Source organism: Bubalus kerabau, chromosome 16 (assembly GCF_029407905.1).
Source record: "Bubalus kerabau isolate K-KA32 ecotype Philippines breed swamp buffalo chromosome 16, PCC_UOA_SB_1v2, whole genome shotgun sequence".
Lineage (NCBI taxonomy): Eukaryota > Metazoa > Chordata > Mammalia > Artiodactyla > Bovidae > Bubalus > Bubalus kerabau.
The window spans coordinates 9,162,462-9,175,958 of record NC_073639.1 but is presented as its reverse complement, the minus strand read 5'-3'; the positions used below and the strand labels follow the sequence as shown (position 1 = coordinate 9,175,958).

The 13,497-nt window shown below is 41.2% G+C and overlaps 1 non-coding gene across 1 annotated transcript; it reads right to left on the bottom strand.

The window, feature by feature from the left end:
* Positions 1-6,437: 6,437 nt before the first annotated feature.
* TRNAY-GUA (transfer RNA tyrosine (anticodon GUA)) lies at positions 6,438-6,510 on the bottom strand. Its single transcript has one exon. It is a non-coding gene; the product is annotated as a tRNA-Tyr (tRNA).
* Positions 6,511-13,497: the final 6,987 nt, after the last annotated feature.

Sequence of the window (13,497 nt, the reverse complement as noted above, 5' to 3'; positions counted from 1 at the left end):
TTTGCAGGAAGGAAGGATGGAGGGATGAATAGGCAGAACAGAGGATTTTGGGGGAGTGAAACTATTTCATATGATACTTTAATAGTGCATATATGCCATTATATACTTGCCAAAGCCTTGTAGAACAGTACAATGCGAAGATTGAAGATTGAAGTTTCCTTATGGAAACTATGGACTAAGCATGTATTACTATTGGCTCATTAGTTACAACAAATGTATCAAACTAAGGAAAGATGTTAATAATAGGGGAAACTGGGGAACTGAAGGAGGTATATGGGAACTCTTTGTACTTTCTGCTCATTGGTCTGTATATCTAAAACTGCTATAAAAAAAGGAAATCTATTAATTTTTTAAAAAGTCTATGAAGCTTTATTCTGCCCCTGACTTGCACTCCAGCATAATATAAAAGGAACTACCAGAAACTAGGTGAGTGAATGAATGTGACATTTGAGGTAATAGTCCTTAGAATATATTTTATTTTGAGTAAATAAATCTTTATTGAGTGCCAACTAAAGTGCTGCTAGGGAGTGTACAGTAAAGAAAAAAAGAAAAACTGCCTATTCTGAGAACTACAAAGAAGAGCTCTTTTATTCTCTTGATCACAAGATTCTTCAGGAGAGGAAATGTTTACCTGCCAAAGAAGAAAAAAGGAAAAAACTTTAGGGAGTGTAACAATTAACCAGGAATTTTAAATAAATGGATTGGAACAAAGACAAAGGTTCAAAGACTAAATAAATGTATAAAGACACAGAAAGTACCCTGATAAAAGTGAAGGTGAAACAGTCCATGTAGTGTACAAATGGATGGAAAATTACGATCTCCTGAAGCAGTCAGAGAAAAGCTCATGTGTGATTTTGTAAGTCATCAGAGGAGACATGATATCATCACCCAGACACACACACACACTCAGGCTGTATTCTTTCTGAGGATTTCCGAGTTATAGTCTGTTGGATGCAGCCATGAAAAGGAGAGAAGGCGGTGTCTTATTTGATGCTTAAAATAAAACAAAGCAAAACACAGGCTTATGCAATTAGGACATCTTTCTCATCACCAAAAAGGCAGAGAGGTAGTACTGCTCCTTCCTGCTTCCACACCCACTCCTCTGGCTGACCTGTTGTTCCTTCCTTTATTCTTCAAATCTGGCCAGGGCATATGTCTTAAGCTGGTTTTATCTGTCTACCAATCGCAGTGCATCAAGTGATAAAGCAAGATGACACAAGGAAAGCAATATGATTTTCCCTAAATCCCACCACACAAGGAGAGCCCAAACTTGAATATAGCATTTGGGAGGTGTAATCTACACAGTCCCCCAGGATTCCAAACATTTGGAAAAATGACTTAAAGGGTTGGATTACAGCAGGTTGGGGGCAGTCCTTGAATGTCTCTAAAGGAGGAGATACTGTGGAGACAGGGCTCTACAGTCTGAAGGCTCAGTTCTACTGTCTCCTAACATGAAAGATTACATGGCCTGCATGAACCTCATTTCCCACATGTGTAATGTAGGGGTTTACACTTGTCCTTCACAACAGACAGTTATGATGAAGATAAAATGAATTAATGAAAACAAGAGTTATTGGTACACCATTATCATCATTTCTTTCCTCCCTTGAAAAACACAAGAGGTACCCAGGAAGGCACCTCAAAAGTTTACAATAGAGCTCAACACTTGGTATGACCTTGGAAGCCTGGAAATACATAGATTCGCTTTCAAGTTCGGCAAATGGTTATCACCAAGGCTGTCTGTAGCATATGGCCATGTGGGTTATCCACGGCTCAATTCTAGGGAGCACCACTCTTATAATGTGGGACCTGCAGCTGAAAACTAAGGGTTAATAGGTAAAGATTTCACATCTTACTTTCTATAATAAACTCATATATGATTAAGCAAACCAGACAGCTAGCTATCCAAACACGTGGCGCACGACCCTCATACTTTCAGGTAAATTTGAGAAGTGCAATCAATATAATAAGTAAAACGGTTTCCATCCTGAAGCTCTAAGTCTCTTTTTCTAAGTGCTGAAGTGAAAGTCGCTAAGCTGTGTCCAACTCTTTGTGACCCCATGGACTATACAGTCCATGGAATTCTCCAGGCCAGTGGAATGGGTAGCATTTCCTTCTCCAGGGGATCTTCCCAACCCAGGGATCAAACCCACGTCTCCCGCATTGCAGGCGGATTCTTTACCAGTTGAGCCACAAGGGAAGCCCAAGAATACTGGAGTGGGTAGTCTATCCCTTAGTTTGTTTTATATATATATATATATATATCTATCTATCTATCTATCTCCCTTGTATAGATATATAAACTAAGGGATAGTTTATATATATATATTTTATATATATATATAATATATATATTTATATATATTTTTTCTTTTATATATATTATATATATATAAATATATATTATATACAGATATATAAACTTCAAAAAGACAACAAAATTATAGAAATTTTAGTTTTAAAAAACCCACTGACTAAGTCCCACCTTGAATTCTGAGATTGATGCTGAATCTCAGAACTCAGCCTCTGTGTTGAATCAAACCTCAGAGACAATGTTTTGAGTGTTTTAATCTTTTGGCTGGGCTTCCGTGGTGGCTCAGCGGCAAATAATCTGCCTGCAATGCAGGAGATGTAGGCTCGATCCCTGGGTCAGGAAGATCCTCTGGAGAAGGAAATGGCAACCCTCTCCAGTATTCTTGCCTGGGGAATCCCATGGACAGAGGAGCCTGGGGGGCTACAGTCCATGGGGTCACAAAAGACTTGAACACACCTTATTAACTAAACAACAACAGTCTTTTGGCTATGCTTCTTGGGCTTACCAGGTGTCACTAGCAGTAAAGAACCTGCCTGATATTGCAATGAAACATAAAACATGCAGGTTCGATCCCCGAGTCAGGAACATCCCCTGGAGAAGGGAATGGCAACTCACTCCAGTATTCTTGCCTGGAGAATCCCATGGACAGAGGAGCCAGGCAGGTCACAGTTCAGGGGGTAGCAAAGAGTCGGACACAACTGAAGTAACTTAACACGCACATACTTGGCATGCAGGATCTTAGTTCTCCGACCAGGGATCGAACTGGTGCCCCTTGCATTGAAAGTGTGGAGTTATAATTACTTAACCATCAGGGAAGTTCCTCAGCCATGTGTCTCCCTTTGCCTAGCAAAGCAATAAAGCTATTATTTTCTGTGTTGTGATGTCCTTAGTCGCTCAGTCCTGTGCGACTCTTTGTGACCCCATGGACTGTAGCCTTCCAGGTTCCTCCATCCATGGGGATTCTCCAGACTACTTCACTCAAAACTCTGTCTCTGAGATTCAATTTGGCACTGGTGCGCAGAGGTCAAGCTTTAGCATCGAGTTAAGCCACAACAGAACCAAGTAAGACAGTAGGTGTTGCAAGAGGGCATCAGAGGGCAAACACACTGAAACCAGACTCACAGAAAATTAGTCAGTCTAACCACACTAGGACCACAGCCTTGTCTAACTCAATGAAACTAAGCCATGCCCGTGGGGCCACCCAAGACAGGTGGGCCATGGTGGAGAGGTCTGACAGAATGTGGTCCACTGGAGAAGGGAATGGCAAACCACTTCAGTATTCTTGCCTTGAGAACCCCATGAACAGTGTGAAAAGGCAAAATGATAGGATACTGAAAGAGGAACTCCCCAGGTCAGTAGGTGTCCAATATGCTACTGGAGATCAGTGGAGAAATAACTCCAGAAAGAATGACTCATTGGAAAAGACTCTGATGCTGGGAGGGATTGGGGGCAGGAGGAGAAGGGGACGATAGAGGATGAGATGGCTGGATGGCATCACTGACTTGATGGACGTGAGTTTGAGTGAACTCTGGGAGTCGGTGATGGACAGGGAGGCCTGGTGTGCTGCGATTCATGGGGTTGCAAAGAGTCGGACACGACTGAGTGACTGAACTGAACTGAACTGAAGCCACGACAGAAGCCTGTCCTAAAATGCAAAGTTTAAACAATAATGCCACGAGAACAGGAAACTTCTTCGTCGTGCAAAAACTCTCAAAGAGAGCGAGTGAACTGACAAGAGGAGAACAAGGTCTACTTGATGGCAGGCAACTCTGATTCTAGTAATCAGATCTTTTCCAGAAGTTCTCTCTCTTAAAGTTCATGCAGTTCCAATCAACTGCTCCATAGGATCTTTTTTTTTTTTTAAACTTGGAAGCTCTCCTAACCTTCATCTGGAAGAATAAACAAATGAAAACAACATGGATACTCTTAAGAAAACTGAGGCAGAGAGTGAACTTCATCCATCCTGTCACCAAAACATAAAGCAGTAAGAGTGAAAACTTTCTGGGGCTGGCTGGTATGATGACTGAATTGACAAACCCCTCATGGGAACACAGTGACCTGTAAATGGATACTAGTATGTATAAAATATGAATTGTGTTATTTCACAAATCAATTGAGAAGGAAAGATCATTCCATAAATTGTATTGGGCTGAATAGCTAGCAATTGGGAGAAAAATCAACTCACGTCTTCACCTCACATCATAAATTAAAAATAAATTTTAGAATATGTAAAGAGACAAAAAAAATCAAGCTTTAGATGCATTAAAAGAAAATAGAATTAAATATTTTTCAAACCTTGGAAAAGGTGAATGTCTAAGCTTGAAAACAATAGAAGAAATAAAAATCTAACAACATAAAAACAATTTTGAAAGTTAAAAAGGCAAATAGTAAACTATCAATAACTTATGGGAAGATGCCAATAACTTTAAATAATTCACAATAGATTTAAAAATTACTAAGACTTTAATAGATAAACCAGCAAAGAGCATGGGCAGAACACTTACAGAAGAGCCATTACGACTATTTGTAAACAAACAGACAAAAAGGAAGTTCACCAGCAGCTGTGACTCTAAAAAGCAACAAATGAAACAAATTTATATCCTTCTTACCCTTTTAATTGGCAAACTTAAAAAGTGATGATACTTACTAATATAGAAGGGACAGAAACACGAAAATGCTTATGCATTCCTAGTGACATTTCACGTGGATACAACCTTTAAGAAAGTAATAAATTTGACAAAACACGGAGAAAGAAATAGCAACCCACTCCAGTGTTCTTGCCTGGAGAATCCCAGGGACACAGGAGCCTGGTAGGCTGCAGTCCATGGGGTCGCACAGAGTTGGACACGACTGAAGCGACTTAGCAGCAGCAGCAGCATCAAGAAGAGAAAAAAATCTCATGCCTTTTTATCCAGGGCCCCTTTTCTGGAGATAAAGAAAATAAAAAGCATGGAAAAAAACCATATCCACCAGGACAACCATAAAATAATGTTTATAAAAGATTTGAAGCAACTAAATTACATAATAAGAAGAAATTCATTCAGTAATGCATAGTATATTATATGCATATATTGTATGCATAATAATGCTATATATTGTCACTCTGCTTATTTAACTTATATACAGAGTACATCATGAGAAACGCTGGGCTGAATGAAGCACAAGCTGGAATCAAGATTCCCAGGAGAAATATCAGTAACCTTAGATATGTAAATGACACCACTCTTGTGGCAGAAAGTGAAGAAGAACTAAAGAACCTCTTGATGAAAGTGACAGAGGAGAGTGAAAAAGTTGGCTTAAAACTCAACATTCAGAAAACTAAGATCATGGCATCTGGTCCCATCATTTCATAGCAAACAGATGGGGAAACAATGGAAACAGTGACAAACTTTATTTTGGGGGGCTCCAAAATCACTGCAGATGGTGACTGCAGCCATGAAATTAAAAGACGTTTACTCCTTGGAAGGAAAGTTATGACCAACCTAGTCAGCAAATTAAAAAGCCGAGACATTACTTTGCCAACAAAGGTCCATGTAGTCAAAGCTATGGTTTTTCCAGTGGTCATGTATGCATGTGAGAGTTGGACTATAAAGAAAGCTGAGCGTGGAAGAATTGATACTTTTGAACTGTGGTGTTGGTGAAGACTCTTGAGAGTCCCTTGGACTGCAAGGAGATCCAACCAGTCCATCCTAAAGGAAATCAGTCCTGAATATTCATTGGAAGGACTGATCCTGAAGCTGAAACTCCAATACTTTGGCCACCTGATGCAAAGAACTGACTCACTGGAAAAGACCCTGATGCTGGGAAAGATTGAAGACGGGAGGAGGAGGGAACAACGTGGATGGCATCACCGACTCAGTGGACATGAGTCTGAGTCAACTCTGGGAGTTGGTGATGGACAGGGAGGCCTGGCATGCTGCAGTCCATGGGGTCTCAAAGTGTCAGACACAACTAAGCAACTGAACTGACTGAATGCATAAAGAAAGAAAGAAAGATAGTGAAGTCACTCAGTCGTGTCCGACTCTTTGCAACCCCATCGACTGTAGCCCACCAGGCTCCTCTGTCCACGGGATTCTCCTGGCAAGAATATTGGAGTGGGTTGCCATTTCCTTCTCCAGGGGATCTTCCTAACCCAGGGATCGAACCTGGGTCTCCTGCATTACAGGCAGATGCTTTATCCTCTGAGCCACCAGGGAAGCCCATAAAACTTAGCAAATGATAGTTTGAATGGAAAATTTTGAATGGGTGAAAAATACATATGGTAGAACATTTTTCAACCAAAAAAAAAAAAAAAAGAGAGAGAGAGAGAGATCATTATGTAAATTGAATGACTGTGCAATGCAGCTATAGTTTAGAGTTTTTTCCCCTCCTTTTCTTACCAATCTCTTTCTGATAACAGCACTTCTTTTCTTTGGACAATCAGTCTCAATCCTGTGTGATCCTGGTGGGAATGTGCCTTGTGATGACGCAACCTGATCTCTGCCAACTGGTGAGCATATGACCCAGCTTGGTCTACTGACCATGTGACACCCCCCGGGCATGGTAATCGGTCAGAGGAAGGATACATTTTTCTTGTCTGACCAATTTGAGTCATTTCCTGGACTTGTCCAAAGTGAAGGTGCCCACTAAGTCGCTTCAGTCATGTTTGACTCTTTGCAACCCCATGGACTGTAGCCCACCAGGCTCCTCTGTCCATGGGATTCTCCAGGCAAGAACACTGGAGCGGGTTGCCATTTCCTCCTCCAGCGGATCTTCCCAACCCAAGGACTGAACCCACTTTCCTTACAACGACCTGCATCGGCAGGCGGGTTCTTTACCACTAGCACCACCTGGTAAGCCCCGGAGTGCAGGCAGACAGACACACTCTTCCTTTTGGATGACCTTGGATTATTGGTGGATTCTTAGGGCAGAGGGGAGGAAGGAGGCAACATACAAAGAGAAACAGAATTAATTTTTTAAAAAGGTCTAAGGACATCCTCCAGATCCCTGGATGTAGCCCTACCTAAAGCCCTTATACTTCTCACTTACATGAGTTTTCCTGACACATGGTTGAGAATGACGGTGCCGATTTGAGTTGGGATTCAGTCTTTAGCATTTGTGTCCTCACTGGTGCAGAAATAATTTCTGTACAGTATCTTTGGTGACCAGAATACTTTTTAAAATCTGGATCAGACATGTCACTTCCCTGTTGGGAATCTCGCAACAGCTTCTCATTGCTCTGAGACCAAGAATCTCCTTACCATGTCCTGTGTCCTTTTACTCACATGCACACCCACACCATACTGCCAAGTCACAACACAGGACCACGATGAGTTTTCTGTACGTACACATAAGCTTACATTAAGATATGTCAAAAATCAGATACTGTAATAAAAGTGCTTGGGAGTATTTGTCCCAATGCTACAGCCAAGTGCATAAGAAAAAGGGCCTCTTAGTTATTATCTGTAATATGGGAGTAGTTAATTGAGAATAAAGAGGCTAAAGCACAGGAATTCTACTACTTTTAATTTTAAGTAGTATTTACAATTTTTAAAATTTAGCATCCCGCAAAAGGCTAAGGTGATCCTATCTGGTTTTTAAATACAGAAAAATCACGTTTCTCTTTATTTCCAGTCCTCTCCTGGCTTTTTCATACGTGTAGACCTTGATGCTTCTACCCTCTCAGAGCCCTCACAATCACGCTCCATGATTTGAGATTTTCACCAATTTTTCAGCCACCAAATCTCACTTTGATGGATAACTTCATCCACTTTTTCCACAAATAATTATGGAGTGCCTGTATGTATTAGGTCCTGGGCAGAAATAAGGCATTCTGCCCCTCTTGAAACTTACAGTTTACTGAGAGGAACAAGCAAAAACAAGTGAACAAACAAAAATTGGTCCATGCGGTCTGACACGACTGAGCGACTTCACTTTCACTTTTCACTTTCATGCGTTGGAGAAGGAAATGGCAACCCACCCCAGTGTTCTTGCCTGGAGAATCCCGGGGACGGGGGAGCCTGGTGGGCTGCCGTCTGTAGGGTCGCACAGAGTCAGACACGACTGAAGCGACTTAGCAGCAGTAGCAGCAGGGAGAAAAAAATTAGGTTTTTTTTGCAAAGATGATCAGGGAAGGTCCTTCTGAAAAGGTAAGTGGGGATATGAAGCATGAGGAAAAAACAGGGTTTGTTTGAGGATTATTACAGCTGGAACATCACAAGCAAGATGCTAAGTGATGCATATGGTTAGATGATGTCAGATCAAGCACAGCCTTTACAGGTTGGCTTTTATTTAAAGTACAGTTTGAAACAACTGAAAGGTTTAAATGTGGAAAGTGGCATATCTTACTTACTTTTATTTTTGCTTTACTCTTTCCCTTTATTTTGTTGTTGTTCAGTTGCTAAGTCGTGTCTGACTCTTTGCGACCTCATGGGCTACAGCCCACCAGATTCCTCTGTCCTCCAGGATCTCCTGGAGTTTGCTCAAATTCATGTCCATCTGGAGAAGGAAATGGCAACCCACTCCAGTATTCTTGCCTGGAGAATCCCAAGGATGGGAACCTGGTAGGCTGCCGTCTATGGGGTCACACAGAGTCGGACACGACTGACCCAACTTAGCAGCTTATCAGCATGTCCATCAAGTTGGTGATGCTATCTAACCATCCGATCCTCTGCTGCTGCCTTCTCGTTTTCCTTCAATCTTTCCCAGCATCAGGGTCTTTTCCAATGAGTCAGCATTTCACATCAGGTGGCCAAAGTATTGGAGCTTCCTTGCCGTCCAGGGTATTCTCAAGAGTCTTCTCCCGCACTAGAAGTCAGAAGCATTAATTCTTTGGCATTTAACCTTCCTTATGAATCAAATCTCATATCTGTACATCATTACAGGAAATCAGTTTTCAAAATAATGAGTGGGTTCATTAGTATCAAAAAGGTAGAAACTTTAAAATCTGTTTGTTCATATTCACAAAATATCTGGTTTAGATTTTCGTTGGGATTTTGTTGAATCTATAGTTTGAGAAAAACTGCCATCATGAGTCTTCTTGAAAACATTGGGGCTTCCTGTCCATGAAAGTAGAATGTCTCCCTCTTTATTTAGATATTTCATTTCATTCATCAGAGTTTTGTGGTTTTGCTTATATAGATCTTGAACATATTTTTTAAATTTATACCTAAGTATTTCTTTTGGTGTTAACATATATGGCATTGTGTTTTTAGTTTCAAATTTATAGCTGATATATAAGAAACCATTTGACTTTTATATATTAAACTTGTATCCTACAACTTTGTTATAATCATAAATTAGTTCCAAAAGTTCTAAAAATTATTTTTGAGATTTTCTATGTAGATTGTCATTTAGTATCCTTCAAAAGTTTTGGTTTTTTTAAATGTATCATTGTAAGTTTCACCTTGATCTGTTTCAATATCTTGCAGTTCTTTTTATCAGCATATGACTGTCCCATGTGGGGCCAGTGGGCATCGAGTTAACCCTTGAGTCCTTTTGACATGTCCTCAGAAGTCTTAGTTGCTTCACTGTTACTGGTATGGCAAGATGTTCCAGGCTAATCTTTCATATTTCTTGCCCCAGATTTGTAAACAGCTTATTCTGCAAGGAGCCCTAATTTTTTTTTATTGGTAGTTCAAGTAGATTACCACACTACCTCCTAACCAGTTTCTCCAATTCCACTCAACTCACTTGTATTCCATTCTATATTTAAAAGCAAGATTGAAAATAAATAAATAAATAAAAGATAGCAAGGATGAGTTTAAAACACACCCAGAATTGTTACTTCTAAATACCATTTCCCAATAAAAGGTTCCTTGGAGAAAAGACTCAATAAAAACTTCCATGTTTTAGGTGAAGACTGATTGAATGTATTGAGATTAGAATAATGAATATTCTGGGAAAGATTTGAAACAGGATATTAAATCACTATTTTCAGATTGCCAGTGGTCTAAATTTTATTCAAAAGATATTGTATAAACAGTGTTTCAAGAAATCCTATACACTTAGTGTTTACATAGCTTTGTATACTCTTCCAGTCTTTGTTGACTAAATCTACAATTCAAGAGTTGCAAACAGTATGTTCATTTTGCTTCATGGCCTGCATTTTTTCACGTAGACAATTTTAAACCTCATCACTTTAAAATATACTCAGTTATATGCCAGATAGTAACTCATTTAATAATTCTCTTATTTGGGGTTGGGTTGCTTCTGATTTTTTGTTGTTGTGTCTCAGTTAAGACTCTGGTTATAAGCAACAAAAAGTGATTCAAGCCGCTTTATGTTGAAAGGGTTATTATAAAGATGAGAGGTGTGTCATGGAGTCAAAGGGAAAAAATGCAGTTCGGGCGTCTGGAAGAAGCCAGAAAGCTGTCAGTCTGTTCTTTGTTTATCTCCACATTTCTTGATGAATCTGCTTCATTCTTCTTTCTCCTACCCTGATTATCTCTCCTTATAGAGGAATAGAATTATATCATGGCCCACTTCATTTTACCACCCTGACCATCTACAAAGACTGACCTGTATTCTGCTTCCCAGTTCCATATCCTAGCTTGCATTAAATCCATCTGGTTGATCAGGAGGTGGGTTTATCCAAAACAGACATGGATGCCAGGGTCCCTGTGGGTGGGGAGTGGAGGAGTTCCTTGAGAAGAAGGGATAATTTATGGGTTGGGTTGACCCCTAAAATGTGACTAATTGGTGTAATTATTATAAAATGAAATAATTAATTATTAAATGATTAAAATTATTTTTCTTTGTCGTTGGAACCTGTTCTTCAAAGTGGACTTACTGGGTGTCAGAGTGAACGTGACTTATTTTAGTCAGTGTGATCTGGGCCATGCTGATGACAGGAGGGTGAGTAAATCAGGGTGCTGGGAAATCCTGGTCTGGTGCCCTTGTGAACTGCGTGTGAAGAAGTTCTTGCTTATCTTCATGATATGGCTTTTAAGCCACTGCCTGTCCCTCCCTGCCCCAGTAAGCACTAGAATCAATATACTTTCTTTGCATTCTTTATTTGGTGAGGGGGAGTTCAGTAGTATTTACTGAACAGAAGAAATGAGGGCACAATACAAAATGGCAATTCTCATGTAATAACATCACATTCTTTTTTTTTAATTTTTTAAAAATTAATTTATGTATTTTACTTTACAATATTGTATTGGTTTTGCCATACATTGACATGAATCTGCCACGGGTGTACACGTGTTCCCTATCCTGAACCCCCCCTCCCACCTCCCTCTGCATCCCATCCCTCTGGGTCATCCTGGTGCACCAGCCCCGGGCACCCTGTATCATGCATCAAACCTGGACTGGTGATCTGTTTCACATGTGATAATTTACATGTTTCAATGCCCTTCTCCCATATCATCCTGCCCTCGCCCTCTCCCACAGAGTCCAAAAGACTGTTCTATACATCTGTGTCTCTTTTGCTGTCTTGCATACAGGGTTATCGTTACCATCTTTCTAAATTCCATATATATGCGTTAGTATACTGTAACATCAGAGGAGGCAATGGCACCCCACTCCAGTACTCTTGCCTGGAAAATCCCAGGGACGGAGGAGCCTGGTAGGCTGCAGTCCGTGGGGTCGATAAGAGTCGGACACGACTGAGTGACTTCACTTTCACTTTTCACTTTCATGCATTGGAGAAGGAAATGGCAACCCACTCCAGTGATCTTGCCTGGAGAATCCCAGGGACTGCAGAGCCTGGTGGGCTGCCGTCTGTGGGGTCACACAGAGTTGGACACCACTGAAGCAACTTAGCAGCAGCAGCAGCAGCATACTGCAACATCACTTTCTTAAAGGGAGTCAAGAAGTTGCAAATTAATTTCTTCTCACAAATAATACTCCTCCATCCTTTCATCTTTCCCATTGGTCCCATTTTCCAACCCTTTTCAGATTTTTCTGGACTTTGCCACCCTCTCTCTTTTTCCCCTCAGTCTAAATATCTGAATACTTTCCATCCAGAATGCAGTTCTAAGAAATACTTACTGTCTTAAACTGTCAATTCCTCTGAGCAAATGTTAACTTTTGAGGATATGAATTACCTAAGTACTTTACATGTTTTTGCATTTTTAACAAAATTATAATTTTTAAATTGGGGCCAGGATTTTAACCTACCTTTCAATTCATTAATTCATGAGTTTAGGAACTGGAGTGGAGTCAGTACAAGAGTGCAGGCAGTAGAGGGAAGCATGGGCTACAGAAAACCAAGACCAAGGATGACCCAGGGTGATACTGTCCTGGCTAATCAAGCTTGCTGCTGCTGCTAAGTCACTTCAGTCGTGTCCGACTCTGTGCGACCCCATAGACAGCAGCCCACCAGGCTCCCCCGTCCCTGGGATTCTCCAGGCAAGAATGCTGGAATGGGTTGCCATTACCTTCTCCAATGCATGAAAGTGAAAAGTGAGAGCTAAGTCGCTTCAGTCGTGTCTGACTCTTCGTGACCCCATGGACTGCAGCCTACCAGGCTCCTCTGCCCAAGGGATTTTCCAGGCAAGAGTACTGGAGTGGGGTGCCATTGCCTTCTCCTGATCAAGCTTAGACGACCATAAAAGGGGCCGCATGCAGGAGGAAGCAGAGTGAAGCATATGACTGACCTAGAGTGAATCCAAACTGGGACCTCTGGGCAGGCAAACTAACTACTGAAACTAAGGATCCTGAGTCGGCAAGAAGGCAGAGCTTGGGGTCCAAGGGTCCAATGAGGGTCCGAGGAGTGAATGAAAAGCACATCCAGCTCAGTGGACCAGAAGGATGACCAGAGAGATTTGATTCCATAATCAGCATTGAGGGAAGTTTTTTCCATGTGCTTCCAATACATTCAGTTCAGTTCAGTTCAGTCACTCAGTTGTGTCCGACTCTTTGCAACCCAATGAATCGCAGCACGCCAGGCCTCCCTGTCCATCACCAACTCCCAGAGTTCACTCAAACTCACGTCCATCAAGTCAGTGATGCCATCCAGCCATCTCATCCTCTGTCGTCCCCTTCTCCTCCTGCCCCCAATCCCTCCCAGCATCAGGGTTTTTTCCAATGAGTCAACTCTTCGCATGAGGTGGCCAAAGTATTGGAGTTTCAGCTTTAGCATCATTCCTTCCAAAGAACTCCCAGGGCTGATCTCCTTCCTAATGGACTGGTTGGATCTCCTTGCAGTCCAAGGGACTCTCAAGAGTCTTCTCCAACACCACAGTTCAAAAGCATCAATT